Source organism: Tyto alba, unplaced genomic scaffold (assembly GCF_018691265.1).
Source record: "Tyto alba isolate M040663 unplaced genomic scaffold, T.alba_DEE_v4.0 Super-Scaffold_5, whole genome shotgun sequence".
In the NCBI taxonomy this organism is placed as follows: Eukaryota; Metazoa; Chordata; class Aves; order Strigiformes; family Tytonidae; genus Tyto; species Tyto alba.
Genome location: NW_024881326.1, coordinates 6722387 through 6738397, shown reverse-complemented (window position 1 = coordinate 6738397; position 16011 = coordinate 6722387). Strand labels below are relative to the sequence as shown.

Here is a 16011-nt window from a genome sequence, read left to right as displayed (position 1 = left end):
CATTCAATCATGAGAAAATAATATTAGAAAGGTTGATATATTGTTGTTATTACAAAATATAGAGTGAAAATACATCTGAAAGTAATTTTTTCCCATTTCATTGTAGTTTACAATATTCACACTCGATACTGGCCATTAGCTCTGTAAACTATGATATAATGCCTTCCTACCTAATCCTAAGCAGTGCCATTATAAGCAATTTTAGCATATTTTATTGGGTCAGTGAAAATTTTATTCTCTGAAAGGCTGTAAGAGAATGACTTGCTTTATGAAAAATACAGCATTGTGCCATGTGCAGTTTGGAGGGCTAATCCACAACCAGTGAGATTCCCTGGCTTTAAACAACTTGAGTTCAGAAGCCAAGTGCTCCTCCTCTGCGTGGGGGTGGCTCTCTTGGTAGCAGCAGCCAGGGAATGCCATCTCAGGTAACGCTGTCAGACCCGTTGCCGAAGTTCATGGTCCCCAGGAGTCTTAAGACAGATAGGTTCTTTTGCAGTTGAGAATTTTTCAAGCAGGTTTACTTGGTAGCTACTGTTAGGTAAACTGCTATTCCCTGGCAGGTATTTCCCTGCCTCGTACCTCCATCAGAGGAAGGAGGAAAGAAAGTACTAAGGAGACCTTAAGTCTTTTCCATTTGAAGACTCAACATGTGCAGGTGTTTATCTTCCTAGGTGTAAAGCCTACATAACAAGGACAAGGGAGATGAGGGTGTTAATGGCAGATTGAGGGGCTGTACTGTGAGTGTGCTGCTCTGAAATCTGTGCAAGTCTTCTCTGAGCACGGGATCTCATGGTGTGGCAAGCCTGGAGGTACAGCACACTGCTGGGTCTTCTCTACTCTGTGCCCCACTGCTTGGAGTGGAAACAGGCTGGGGCAAGCGTCGTGTGTGAGCCTCTGAAGCCGTAACCAGATATGTAAGCTGATGTGTCTCAGGGTTTTACAAATGACAGGCTTGATTGTGGCAACCCATATACAACAATTTTCAGGCTTTTTCAGTATAGAGGCCCTAAACAATTCCCAGAGGAAGAAGAGATTTGTGTGAGGTGAAGTTAAGCTTTTTTTTTTTTTTTCCTTAGTTACCTTTCTTGGATCCCTTATAGACCACTACCCTTTGGGGCTCACAAGCCGTAGGCTGAAAACCACTGTTGTAAACACCCCCACAATTCAAGCAGTGGAACTGATGTTGTTTGTAGGCTGTTCACTTCACATTTGTTTTGTCTCTCTGGACTGCAAGCTTTCCAGGGCAGGAACTGCCATTTTCTGTGTATAACACTCAACACAGTAAGGACTTGATTTCAGGTGACAATACTGGAACCCCAACAATTAATAATGAATGAACACAGTGATTGTCATCTAGTACCAGCAAGGATTCCTCCACAGAAACCAGCAAGAGACTTGATTACAATGAGGCAGAGAAGGAGGTGAAATAAGTTTTCCTTCCCACTACTGACCCAATCATTTCTTTATTTTTGCAACTATTTCATTGGTACAGTAGGAAAAAGAAGTTGGGTGTAATGTGCATTTCTTCCTATAGCTATTGTACTTGCAAAACAGTGCAGTATAGAATGTTGCAACCATGCCTGCTCTCTTACATGTGGCTGTCTAAACACTGACACAAATATTGTACCCATGCTGTTCATTCCAGAAATCTGACATTTCTCAAGATGAAGCCAAATGTGTTTACAGATAGATTTCTGAGTTTATTCAAGCTGAAAGGTACTTCTCATCTTTTGAAATGTCAGACTTCTGCTCCAAGAAAAATGAGTACAAGAGATAGGGCCACTGTTGCACAGCTCCATTTTTAAATGAGCAATATCTGATTGAAGATCCCAGCATTCATACAGCTCAGTGTTTTGCTATGATATATTGGCTGCACTGGCAGAGTATAGTTACTTGAGCCCACTGATTATTTGCTTCCACTGAATGCCCACAGCAGTCCCAAAATTCTAGTATCCTTTACAACCCTTATATCTGTTTCAACATCTGTAATATCACCTGAGGGACTGTACTTTTTAAATGAGTCATTTAATAAGCTGGAGGGCACAGGTTTGCGATAGAGCTGCTCTGTAGATTGGTGGAGAGGCACAAGGAGAGCACGCTGTAGTTAAGAATCTCACTGTGAATCTGCAGTGAGCAAGCTGCTTGTGCGTTAGAAGAGCAGACTGGGAACAGCAGTACTGAGAATATCAGAAAAATTATGATCTAATGTCTCCTGCTTCAACTCGCAGTACCTGTAGCTTCCCTACAACTTCTCTGTATCTCCTCTATAGAGTTCTCGATAAAATCCATGTGTGATGTCTAAACCCTCACACCATACTGGTCATGTACCTTCCATACAGCTGGTGATGTTTTTAAACAGAGAGCATCTGTTGAGAGTATGGAATATGCCATTTTATTTTCATTCTAGATTAGCTCAATAATTAGTTTTGACTATTTGCCTCAAAACTGCTTGGATATGGAGAATGATCCACAGCAAAAAATCAAACAGAAGAGCCAGACATTAAAAATGGTTAATAAATCATTTGACTCTTACAAAACCCAATTTTGTTTCCTGTGGTAGTACTGCAATCACACTAAGAGCCTCCTGCAAGGTAGTAATGTGGATTTGCTATTGCTGTTGAAGCCTTGATTGAACCTCTGTGCCAGAGTACAAATTACCTAGTCTACACTTACCAGTTTAACCACTTTGACCCAGCTCTCTGCTAGGGTAAGAAGACTTTCGTTTAGTTTACTATTGTTCAGTACAAAATTAAAGGTTAGATTATATGTAACAGCTGCAAAGTTTAAGTGTGGCAAAAGCACCGTGACGGATTGGGTCACCTAGCTTCCATTAAAAGAAATAAAAAGTGAAGCAACTTGGAAAATCTGCTTGTAATTTTTCTGATGTTTATCTTTTAGGTTTCTCTTTCTCTTACTGAAGGTGTCTGTTGTCGGCACATCACTTATTACAAACCTCAGTGCTTGACATAAGCTGTTTTATTTTCACTTGTCTTTTCAGACAAATTCATCATAGTCTCTCTTTTTTTCCTGTATAGCACCCTTCTGTGAGAACAAATATCAACATTAGATACTTTCTGCTTGTACGGAGAAGTATAATGATACTTAAATGACTTTTAAATAAAGCTAGTCCTGCTATATCAGACAAGGCAAGGGTATGTGGAATTTGTCCTAAAGAACCTATTCTATAGAGAATTTTATCAGATAAGATTTATAGAAACAGGCTGTAAATAATATCTAGCTGTAAATAATAACAGTCCCTAGATAGCACTTAACTTAGAGCACAGTATGAAAAAATTACAAGATCAAGCCAAATCAAGGAGAGTAAGGTCCATAAGAAATCTCTTGACAACCCCAGCAGACATAGGAGAAGAAACCCAACTTGCAGTCACTCTGCTGTGGTGGTACATCTCTACAAAGACCTGAATTCTTCCAGCGTCTTCTACATATCTTACTTCGAGTGTCTTCCTTCTGGCGACACCCATGAAACTTGCTGGAAAGTTCAGCTTTCTGTAACATGCTGGTTTAAACAGATGCTAGTGACAGTGAAAATATTGTTCCCTTCTCTCCCTTGATTTTGAAAAGCAACAGAAAGAAGGAGGCTGAATATTGTTACAGAGTCAGGAGGTGCTGCCTCTCAGTCCAACAATTTTCTGTCCAAAGCAGCGAACAATATTATCTGTAACGAATAGCTAAGACAACACTGTGGTGCTCAGTAATTCCCACAGGGCTCCAGATGCTGGTACGAGACCTATCACAAGTATAGGCAGGAAAATCCAGGCCTTCCAGTTTCCTTCTCGTCAACATACCCAGGTGTTTAACTGGTTCAGATGATGTTTATAAATGTGCACTTGTGGTCTCATGTTAAAATTGTTGTAAAAATTGCTAAATAAAAAAAACTGATTTGAATTAAGGACAGTGAAGGAGGAAAGGGATTAAACTGCAGTATTGATGCCTAGTAATATTTTTCTAGTGCATTTTTTGTTAACAGAAACTATGATAGTTTCATATAAGATGGAATAAATTTACTAAATTCATGAAATCTGGTATCAGGTAGGATTTGAATACACACTCCCCTACACACAACCTCTCAGAGGACCTCAGTGTCCCACATTTATGGAGCTGTGTGTGGTAGACAAAGTCTATATTTGCTGCTGCAGCAAACAAACATTTACACCTAATGATGACAAGTGTATCCTCTTTATGCCATAAACAATTGATTTTCAAGCAAAGATAAGAGAATTATATATTATGTATTCCATCTGTAAAACTAATTAACTCCTTTGATTTAGCTGAGAAAGGTGATGTTTTCTGAAGCTCAGCTTTACTGAAAATTGACCTTTCCATCTACAAACACACCATTTAATTTACAAGAGAAACAAAACCTTCGGAATTGTATTTACTCAGTAACTTTATTAAAGGTCAACCCTTTTCAGAATCAATTGTAAATGTGGCATTTAGCCTTTCATACTTTGGAAAGTGTTACTTGAATCTCCACATCCAAATAGAATATTGCTTTTGCATTAAAAACAACTAAATATATAAGAACAAAGAAATTTTACAATTTTTTCTGTATCTAAGGTGTTGTAATTAACCCTTAGCTTTTATACTTCCTTAGGACTATTTTCTTGTGTTTCCTGTGACTAAGGTCAACTAATGTTCAAGACCTATAGTACATATACTAAAAATGAATATAATGTGTTTTAAAAGGTCCACCAAGTTCAGCAGGAAATAGAATAGGTTTTTCTTTGACCTTTAGGAAGGAGACTTGGCAAATTCATTGAAGAAAAGCTTATTCATCTAAGATATGGAGGCCCCAGTCCAGAAAAGCACTTTAGTATATGATTGACTTTAACTGTGAGTAGCCCCACTGCAGCCAATGGGTCTACTCCTGTGTTTGATGGCAAGCAGCACTAGTTATTTATTATATGTATTGTAGTTGAGCCTTGGGTTGTCAAGCTGGAGCATGGCCCTGCTGTGTAATGAACTAAACCCAAAACAATGGACTATGCTAAAAAGCTGTCAAATTTAGTGTTGGATATTTTTTTTCTCTGTTAAGACCTTTCTGAGATCAAAGAATCTAATTGCTCTGGTCTCCAGGTATGAAAGTGGCATTCAGATAGAATTTTTTTGTTCCTTCTGTCTCTCATGCTTACCTGTATAGCTGGAAGGACTGAGGTTTTTAATCTGCCAATTCTCAAATAGAAACTATAACAAATGAAAGCCATTTGGATGAGAACCTCTTAAAGCTTGTATAATCTAAAGATGAAATGACCAAATGAGAGCACTAAGACAAGCAGGGATTTAAACCTGTTCTTCTCACTTTTGGTTTCTCTCTGCAAATACATTCTTTCTTAAGAGTAGACAGTGCTAAAGATGGTGCTCAGGTAGAAAGCTTTCTGCCATCTCATGTGATGCTGTAACAGGAAAAAGGGTTGGAAGTCTGCAGTGGGCCCAAAACACTTGTTCTAAAGCTTGGACTTTCTGAAGAAAAACCAGTCTCCTACAAGGTGTTTGTGATGCTTTTCAGTGTGTGTATCCTATAAGCAACTGCGAACCCTTCCAACAGCTTCAGTGAAGAAAGGATTTACATAAATCCAATAAAAAAGCTTACATTTGTCATCATATGATAACATTTCAAACTAGCATGTGGAAAATTCTGCCTAATAGAATTAACCAGAGAATTGGATGGCTCAGGACATTTCAGTCAGATTAATACTAATCTTACAATGATTTACAGTGTGAGGAAACTTTCTCTACAGAATAAACATACTGGAGTCAGTTCAAAAATGTTATAACTGTTGACTTCAATGCTGTTACACCTGGGATGTATTAAAATGGTCCTCCCAAGAGCCATTTTTTACAGTTTTTAACCAATATTAAGTCCCCTTGCCTTTAAGAGCCTAAAATAATTGTGAATGAATCCCAAATTGGTGGTTTTTTGATCTTCTTCAGAGTTGCATGCTAGTCCTGTGCTTTGTGGACTGAGTGCTGTAGGCTAAAATTTTAAGTTTGGGAGCTGCTGGAGCAAGAAATTGTTTTGCAGAGGCAGCATAAAAAATCCTCTAAAACAAACTGAGTGTACAACCTATAACAGGGCTAAGCCATAAATATCTTGCTAGATGCAGAAACTGTTCTGGACTGCTGAAGTTCCTTGTGGGTTCAGTAATAGGCAAGTTCAAAAAGATTCTTGACTGTAGAAAGTTTTACCAAAGGTGAACCAGCTTCCAGCATCATTCATCAAGACTATCATCACAGTCTTCAACCTTGCCATCAGCATCTGACCTAAGCTTCTACATGCTTGAATCTCATGAAACATTTCAGTTAAGACCAGTCTGAGCCATGCAAGTGTGGTGCATTACCTTGTGTGAATGATATTGAGAAAACTCTTCACCTCACTACACCAAAAAACCCTGAGGAATAAATCACGTGAGCTTGCTCAGAAAAGCAGAAAGGAACCCATTCCAAAGGACTCAGCAAATAAACCAGCTTAAATTAACAGAAGTAAAAATTTTGTTATGTCCTGACATAATAAAATGAAACGTATCTAGACTGGACTCGGGGCGGTGGCGGGGTGTGTGTGTGTTTGTAGCAGCTTTTCACAGGAAGACTGATTCCACTTTGTTACTGAGCAGAAGCACTTTCAGCAAGCTGTCACCCGGCTGCTTGGATCTTGTAGCCATACTGCCAGAGTAGGTGGACAATCCAGTGCCAGGACAGATGAAAAAGAACAACTCCTGCTCCTGGTGCATGATGCTTTATCTGACTGAAAGAGGAAGGAAAGCATGCTCATCTTTCCCTTTGTTCCTGAAGAGTAAAAGCAACTTGTTGTTCTTGCAGCAAAGTGAAGGTTTGATCACATGCTTTTTGTACCATATATTTTATGTTCTTACCTGAGGCTACATTATTGAGATTCAGTTGGTTCCTAAATGTGATCCTAAAATGTTTGCGAGCCTTCACTGACTACAGAAGGCAGACTCACCAGATTACTGTTAGTTAAGTATGGTAGGACCTCCAGGACCAACTAGAAATAAGGTCCTCTTTTGCTAGTCTCATGAAAACACAGAGATACATATGTGAGTAGACAAGACAAATTGGAACAAAGTAAAGGCACAACGCACAAAGTGATCAATGACAATGCAAAACCAGACAGGCTGTAAGTGTTGTTTTGTTTGGCTTTGGGCTGTGGAAGTGGAACAGGCTATAAAAAAAAGAAAAAGAAGGTACCAGGTAAAATTAACTGTTAAACAACCACTGAATGACCAAAGGTCCTTTACTTCAGAATGAACTCTCACAGTTTTTGACAAAAGCTATGTATAAAGAAGGGGTATTTGCTGCATCCGATCTAATCCTAACTCTGTATTCTGTATAGTTTTGCACACAGAGGATTTTTAAGTCTTGGTTTGAATTCAAATTTTGCTACTCTTACTATACTAAGAGAGTACCAATTGTATTCTTTCAGTACTACAAAAAACTGTTATCACTTAAGCCCTGAAGGGTGTTTGATTCTGTATGAATTAATGGCTACAATAACAAAAAGGTCTTGAAGAACTTGACAGACTTTTCGCTGTAGTAGAGACCAGTAACCTTTTGACTATTTGAATTATTTATCTCAATACCAAAAGAGCCTACATTCTGTCTCATTGTGAAATGGTTCTAAAAATATGGGTTGATGATACAAGTTCAGTTATTCTTTCCCATGCTCACAGTAGTGCATGCTTCACCTCCATAAACTGACTATTCTTTCAAATCTTTCAGAGTCCTTTGCAGTGTTGTCACTAAAAATGTGATCTCACTCAACACAGTAATAAATCTCAAAGCTAGTTAGAGAACTCTCTGTAATGTATTTTAAGTTCCACTTCTGTCTTGTCATGTGTCATTTGGACGGTAATAAATTGGCAATGTTTGGCATGAAGCTAGAAGGATCAGACTGCATGTATTGGATCAGGCAGCATATACAGCTTTCTTATAGAACAAAATCATGTATTTTTAGCTAGGAAAAAAATCCTGTTTTGTGGAAACTATAATGATAATGTTAAGGCAGACAAATCAGTCTGTTCCAGTCAAGTTCTAAAAGTCCTTTAGTATATACTTTCCCTTTTCCAGAACAAATTCTATTCTAGGCTCAAAAGGTGAAATCATGATGTTTGAAAGCCTCATTGCTTTGGAGATGAAGTACAGTGTAATTTAAACATCAGAAGGAAATAGAAAAAAATGTGTGAATGTGGAATGTGGGTTAAAAAAAAAGTAAATATTAAATCACTATGTTCAGTTGCCTAAAAGGAACACTAATAAATGCATTGTTACTTTCTGACTAATTCTGAAAACAAATATTTATAGTTTTCACTGCTAATGATTAAGATTTTGTGGAACGTACTATGTTATGTCAACATATTTAGTAATAAGCAGTGCCTTGAACCAAGTAGTAAAAGCAATCTGAGAGTGAATACTAAAAAGGTTCTTTTACTAATGAAGGAATCTCCTTAACACAAAATTCCAAGAGACAAATACATCCACTGTCAAGCACCAGCTGTGCTAGTTTCATGTTTATCTTATAGAGGCTGTGGGTACTAAAAATGTGCCCTTCACCCCTTCAGACTGAGTATAAATATTTCAGTAAAGAGAATTCTGAACGTACTTCATTCCATTTTTTGAAGGAAGAGTAAGAAAAATTCTCTGGGTGTTTGTGTGAATACGCTCAAATATTGCAACAGTATTTGTTATTTGTAATGGTGTTTGTGAATGGGATTTGTCTTTGAAAACTTATTCACAAGGGACTGCAGATATTGCACTTGCAAATGTAACGCTTCTGGCTGCAGTTCCAACATTCTAGCAGCATGCCAAGGGGCTGATTGGGAAGCGTTTGGCGCACAGCATTATCTAGCTCTGTTCACACTCCCTCATATTCTCCTCCTTCCCTCTCTTGCTCCCTGGTTGACACAATTTTCCACTAGCAGTTTAGAAACCGAACAGAAAAAATAACAAGTTCCCGTCTATGCCTTAAATATTCAGAAGTCCCACCGATCACAGTGGGAAGTTTGCATATGAAAGGATGACAAGGTTGGGTTGTAACCAAAATCCATATTTGAAAAATGGCAAAAGCTTATGCTGTAAGCTTTTGAGATGATTAGAATGCAGCAATCCCATGTTTCTGTTCAGTTGCTATTCTAATCCAGGCAGCTGGACATCATAAAGATACAAAAAATAGACCAAAACTTTCCTATTAAAAACACAATTTTGCTTAACAGCTACTTTGTTCTTTCTTTCATATGGGTTCAGAAGAAATAAGCAATAAAGAGAGCATTCTACCTAAGAAAAGCATGCAAAGGGCAAGAAAAAAATGAAGCTAATGATTGCTATCTTGGTGATGTCATATTTCAGCACTCCAGTATTTTGTATCCCATTTGTGGCTTCTAAACTGCTTCAGGCTCCCTGCTAACATTTGATTAAGACATCACATGGTGTCTTGAAGGTGATATGGCAACTGCCCCCAGGCAATTTGAAACAAAAAATAGAGGTGCGAGTGCGCCCACACACATATGGACTGTATTGACTTATACAGAACCAGTCTTCTGAGACTGGTGACAGATAGCCAATGAGTCTAGGTCTTCGGCTGTGCTCTGAAAAACTCTGTTCTGACTGTAGATTTTGCTGACTTGTTTGGAGCAGTGTATTAACTCTCGCATAAACTGCCTGCACACATTTCTCTATTTTAAATGCGGTTCATTCTTTCATGGTTTTGTGAGCCTCTGATGACAAAGTAGCTCTTCGCTTGTCAAAGGCTGAATGCCACTTCTGTACAGCGCTGGAGCTTTTTGTGCCTAGCTATCAGTGCATGCCAGTGTTCAACAGCAAAGTGATGAATTCATAAAATGTACTAGCTGCTCAGCATTAAAAATTCTGCACCACTAGGATGTGATAATCGTACTGACTTTTGAGAAAATGTTTTGGGGTTTGGTATTACAAAAGGTCTTTGTGTCTGGGAGTTGATGCTCTAACCCCTACTAGTATAAGGAGACTTCTGCAGCAGTCCCCCACCCCCCCTTCTAAACGGTGTACTTGGTGATGTGCTCAGCTTTTGTCTGGAAGTGCTAGTGAAGGCTTCCTTTCCCTTTTTACATACGCTAGTGACAGAATAATTTCTCTTTCCCCCAAGAGTATTTTGGGTAAATAAAATATCACCAGGATTTGAGCAAATAAGCATTCTTACTGGAAGTATTCACAAGGCTGTTTTGAAAGAGGTGATGTGTTTGCACGTCATCCACATATGGGTCAGAAACAATGGTATGTGACTGAGGTTGACCAATAACACTTAGAAAACCTAGAGAGCCGGTACTTCATTCATTCAATACGTAAGGAAGATGAACAGTGCTATTGCTTTTAATTCCTCTGGAGGGTTTTTCACATGAATATGTATATGCAGCCCCTGCTGTTCCTTTTATAGATTAAGTTTTGGAAAACCTAAAGAGTTTCTTTTTAATGCTGAAGCTAGAAGGGGAAAGTGCAGCCAGTGACTATATGTGGTTACAAAGTATCTATTTTGTTACATGCAGTCATTAACTTGCTTACATCTCTTAATATAGTGGTAAACAGTTGCTCTTAGCAAAGTTTCTCACGTTTATGTGACCACATAATTTAAGAGATGGGCTCCTGGAGGCAGATGAAGGAATGTCAGAGAAATGAGAAGAGCTACTCTGAGTATACATAGTCAAAATTTCCTAATCTAGACCTGCTTACATATAGGCCTCTGCATCTATATTTCACCACAGAGTGACCAGGTTTCTGCTGCTTTCACTGATTTATATTGTTTTCAAGTACCTAAATTAGAGACTTGATTTCAGAAGGTATTATTCACAGTTTAAATGTAATGTAAAATGCAGCTACTCAGTGCAGTTATTCTGTCTGCTTTTAAACTGTGTTTGGATGTAGAGTCAGTCACCTAACTGGGGAATCAGAGTTTGTTTTTCACCTCTCTGTTTCAGTTTCTTTGTATCTGTCAGTCAGTCATCCCTGGTTCAGCAAACACAAAACTGCTAAGCCCTTTTTTAAAAAATGTGTGTCACATAATGTGTTCTTTGAGGGTTTGAGCCTGTGCCCATTGAGGTCAATGACAAAGCTTCTATTGACTTCAGTGATACAGAATCAGGCCCTGAGGCTCAAAGAATTGGTGCATTGTTAATCCCTTGGTGCTAGCAGGCAAAGGAGCTTTTAAAAGCATATCCCACTGCCAATAAGTGGATGCCAAGGAGTTCGCATTTCTTGCACCCAAAGCATATGGACTTCATATCCATATAGGTGTTTAGAAGTCTAAAAGATGTACAGTCCCTCCCCAGGCTCCCAGAGGTAACCTTTCTACCTTCAGATTAAAGCATCATTAATTAGCAACCCAAATTTTGCTGAATTAATCTGACCAAACACAATTCCAGAATATTTATGTATGGAACAGAGGTATAGTCTGCTTGTTTTATTATCTCCTCTGTCATTGATCATGTACAGTATGTTTTGCAGAGTAAAGTTTTGAAACGATTAACTGCCCTGTTCCCCCATAGTACTCCACACATTTGATCGATTTCTAGTCTTTTTATTCAGCCCTGACCTTGCTGTGTTGCAGTCATTTCTATAGCTCCAAAAACAGCTAATCTGTGCTTAGTGTCTGAATTTATAGCTGAACAACCAAAAAATTTAAATATTAACTAATCTTTGCTTGTGTCTGTATTCTTTTTGGCTTCCTAAATTGTTACGTTATGATTTCAGTACTCTGCATACAAACTGTAGGGCCAGATCCTGAGGTCTGTAATCCTTTCTTTGGCAGAAAAATCTACTGAAGATGGAAGTATTTGCAAGGTTATTTGGCTCAATCTCCTTTTTTTTTTTTTTTTTAGAAAACAGCCTATTTAGAGAATACCTATCGATGTCTTTGAAACACTGGAAAACATTAGGCAAGGGGGGGAGGGGAGTGAAGGTTGGGGAGAATATAGACAGTTTTCTAATGATCTAAATCCAGAGTTAGGGAGCATTATCATATTTGTGTGAAACACCCTTTCTTTCCATGCTGCTCTTTGAATAATGGAGCTGCTTTTGTGATCAAACTACCTTTTGTCTCCAAACAATTTTTTGGGCTACAGTAGAAATCACATACTCTACAGAACAGAAGGAAAAGCCATAGAGCTGGAAAATATGATAACCCCTACCTGAGCAGTTTTGCCCAGAGTTGGGGAATCTGTTCATTGCACATTCTCACTCAGCAGTCCTGCTCACATTTTTAAGAACCAGTTATGTTGGCTTTTGTGCCAAATATAGGCTTTCACTGTTCTCTTGCCTCTGAAAGAGCCAACATGGCTTGCACATGCAAGCTGGATTCTTATGAACAGCTTCATCAGAATTGAAAGTTTTAGTTTGGTGTTGATAAACCCCACTGACAGGCTTCAGGCTGCAAGGACGTCACTGGAGGTGCAATTAGAGGGCAGTGGTACCACACAGAAACCACCGAAGGCCTTGTTTAGCCTATAAAAACTACTTGATTTCGAGACTGGGAAGGGAGAGGATATGACTTGACTCTCAGGGCCCCAAATGAGTTTGCAGAACTGAGAACTTGCAAGTGCATTTTTTAATCTTTAAAGGAGTATGTTTGGTACAAGTAATCAAGACTCCACAATGATCTTTTTACAAAGTTGCTGTGAAGTATTGAATTTCTGGGTCAGTTGGAAGCATTCAACCTTCTGAATCAGAAATACAGTTCCTGATATGGGGAACGTATACATATACATACTGCATGGTTTTAAGATGTGGTGATCATGGCTTAATTGAAATAAAATCAGAATAATATTTCCTCATTCTTATTGCACTTGTGATCTAATGACTTGGAGTCCAGTCTGATGTCCACTGATGTCAGTGAGGGTTTCTTATTCACTGGGCCTGGGGCCAGAAATTTAACTCAAGGTTACATCTTTATATTTCTAGGCTTAATGGTCTGATGACCTTGAGGCAACCTGTGAACTCTGAAAAAAGCTGTTGCTGCTAAGAGCTGACATTCTACTTCCCTTTGGCTTGAGTAGCCTAAGCAGTCTTGTATGTTCCAAAACCTCACTAATTCAGCAAAAGCCTTTTGATGAACACCAACTAAATTGAGAGGGTAGAACTTCCCTGACGAACCAATTTTAGAAATTTTAGTTATGTTTTGTCATCAAAAATGAACGTTGCTGACGGATGTGAGAAGTGTTGTCAGCTGATCTTTGCGTTTTTAGCTTACAGCTATAGTTCTGAGAAAATTATTTTCATGTATCTATTTTAGAAGATCACTATCAGCTTATTTGAAATGTATCATAATCAAGGCATATGTGAGGGTAAAGTCATAGGGACTCTGCTATTTGACCAAATGACTCTGTAAATATGAGAACTACAGGAATAATATCTTATGAAAAAGCTGGTACGTATATTGCCTGAAAATATGCAGAAATGGTATGACTTTTAGTTCATTATTGTGCAAAGTATGGAAAATGCATTCACTGAGAACAAGTAAAACAGCTGGATTCTGGTCTTGTTTTAAACACAAATCTCAGCACTTATTAAGTTCCCAATGTCATCTCCAATGTGAAAGAGCTGTTCTAGTTTGAGCAAAGCTCATGCTGCAGTCGACGAGGCTGTGGCCTGAGCTAAAACAGCAGAATATATCTGGAGTAGATGACCAGACTCACATAGTTCTGTGCCTGTGTGAAGACATGTCCATCATGGCCTGACATTTACTTGGGTTTGACAGTAGGTCTGCAGGGGTACTTTTCAGGTTGCTAATTGTCACTGACTTGAGTTTCTTTATATATTGATCCAGGGATTGTTCTATAAGAATTTTTGCCCTTTCTGAATTAGTTTCATCCTCTGAATTAGTGTAATCTCCAAGCCCCTTTTTCCTAGTCAGGCAAGGTCCTCTCTCCAAAAATCATATGTGAACTGACCTGATAGAGAAATATCATTGGACTGGTAATTATCATTTATGTGCACACAGATTTGCTGTTGACTGCTGACTGAACAGGAGCCGAGAGGGCTCCTGGCACCCTGAGCCATGTTTTACAGCTAACCATTGGTGTACTGACAACAATGCAGCTTGCTGAGGTGACATCTTTCAGCATTCTTCTGCAAAAAGAGACAGAATATGTGGAACGAAGGGTCGAGTGCTGAGTAGAAGTACACAAACTGGCAAGTAGCTTCTAGCAAGAGCCAAGCAGGAGACAACTGATTCAGAAACTACAGGGTCCAGGAGATGCAAATCTTGAAAAACTGTGGTTATTATGGTCCAATTCATACAGAATTAGAATAATGCCCTGTCTCCTTGCTTACCACAGATATTTTATTTGCTTTTCACACTCTCAACACATTTGTAAGTCCATAAAAGAGGTATTTATCCTCCAAACCGAATCCATAATCCAATCAGATGTATATAGCAAACGCATGACTCCATGTGTGCCTTAAAGCCAAATTCCTCACTGAAGACTTTAGGACTGCTGATCTACTTAGAAGTTGAATTCAGCTCCATCGGCAAAGCCACGTTCAAAGTTCATGTATATCTAGGCATAAGGGATTGTGTGATGCTGGGTGGAATGGGATGGCCCTAAAGCTACGAATAAGCTTGCAGTGAAAAAATACCCTTTGGTGCTGCTGTCACTGGATTTCACCTTTAACAGCAGAAAGTTTCCCTAAAGAATAACAGAAACAAGTGCTTTCCAAAAGACGTCCAGCATGTTGCTTTTCATATATACTTAATACTCCAAAACCTGTTATTAGCACTCCAGAAATTTACAGCACCAAGGAGCTCTATTTAGCAATGCCTTTCCATTAATCTGCTGGATTTTTTTTTTCCCAATGGCATAATTATGTTAGAAATAAGAAAAGCAACTGTGTATTCATGCTCCAATTTAATAGGCTCCAATACTTTGCTAAAGCACTGCAGTGGATCAGTTGGAGTTAATTATTATACAAGATTACATTGCAAATAACAATAGTATGTCAAAGTAATGTGTAAGGTCTGCCTTGAAACACAAAAGTGAGAAATTTCAAAGTTAAGTCTAAAATTACGTGTTTTCATTTCCTCTTTTACTCACTACATCACACTTAAAGTATCACAGCCCCACAGAAATCTTGTGTAAGACTGGCTACTTCTTAGCTAACCTTTCTGGTAACTGTGTACAGCTGATTAACAAGAAGGTGTTAAGGACAATTCTGAACTGGCTTGCTTTTAGAAATTTAATTAACTGGTTAATCACTGTGAAAGTAATTGTGGAGTTGGATGCTGCTCAGAATCAGTGTCATAACCCAGGTACAGGTGGCAGAGCTACAGTTTCTGAAGAAGAGTTATTTTTATGTAAGCAGGTTTCAAAGTAGAACTATATGGTGACCTCTCTGCCACCTTCTTCTTCAAAAAAAAATTTAAAAATCCATGTCCTTCTATTCTATACTTTCTGATGTATGAAGAACAAATAGCTTATGAGATATTTAAAATTAAAAAAAAAAAACCTGCTAGTCCTGCCTTTCATGTTATTCCCTAGCCTCCCTTCCACCTCAACACTATGGATATGTAGGAACAAAAAAGGCTATTAGTTTTATTCAAAGACCATTTAAGTCAATAGAATGATGCTTAATGAATGTAATGGTTTCTAGATTAAACTCTAAGCTGCTGCATCAGAAGTACTGAGGAAATGGCATCTGACTCATGGAAAGGAAGGATTTGACTTGATTTACATTTATTGTTTTGCATTTGCTAAGATACACAAATTATTATCTGAGATTGAGCGTCCAGTTATGGTTTGATGTTTTAAACAGTTCTGTGTTGTACCAGAGGGACCTCTGGTAAAAGGAGAGCAACCACATTTAATATCCCTAATATTTAGAATCAATATAAAAGATAAAATAATAATTTAAAAGTAAAAAAATCTTTCAGGATTTCTTTACATAATTTGAAGCAAGAAAAAAATCACAGTTTCTTTTTGCAGTTAATTTTGCACTCCTGAAACATGATTCTTCAGG

General features: G+C 38.3%; 1 long non-coding RNA gene across 1 annotated transcript in view; it reads left to right on the top strand.

Moving 5' to 3' along the window:
* The window catches only part of LOC116962416, a 516730-nt gene that overhangs the window by 492895 nt on the left and 7824 nt on the right, over positions 1 to 16011 (top strand). The window lies entirely within an intron of this gene.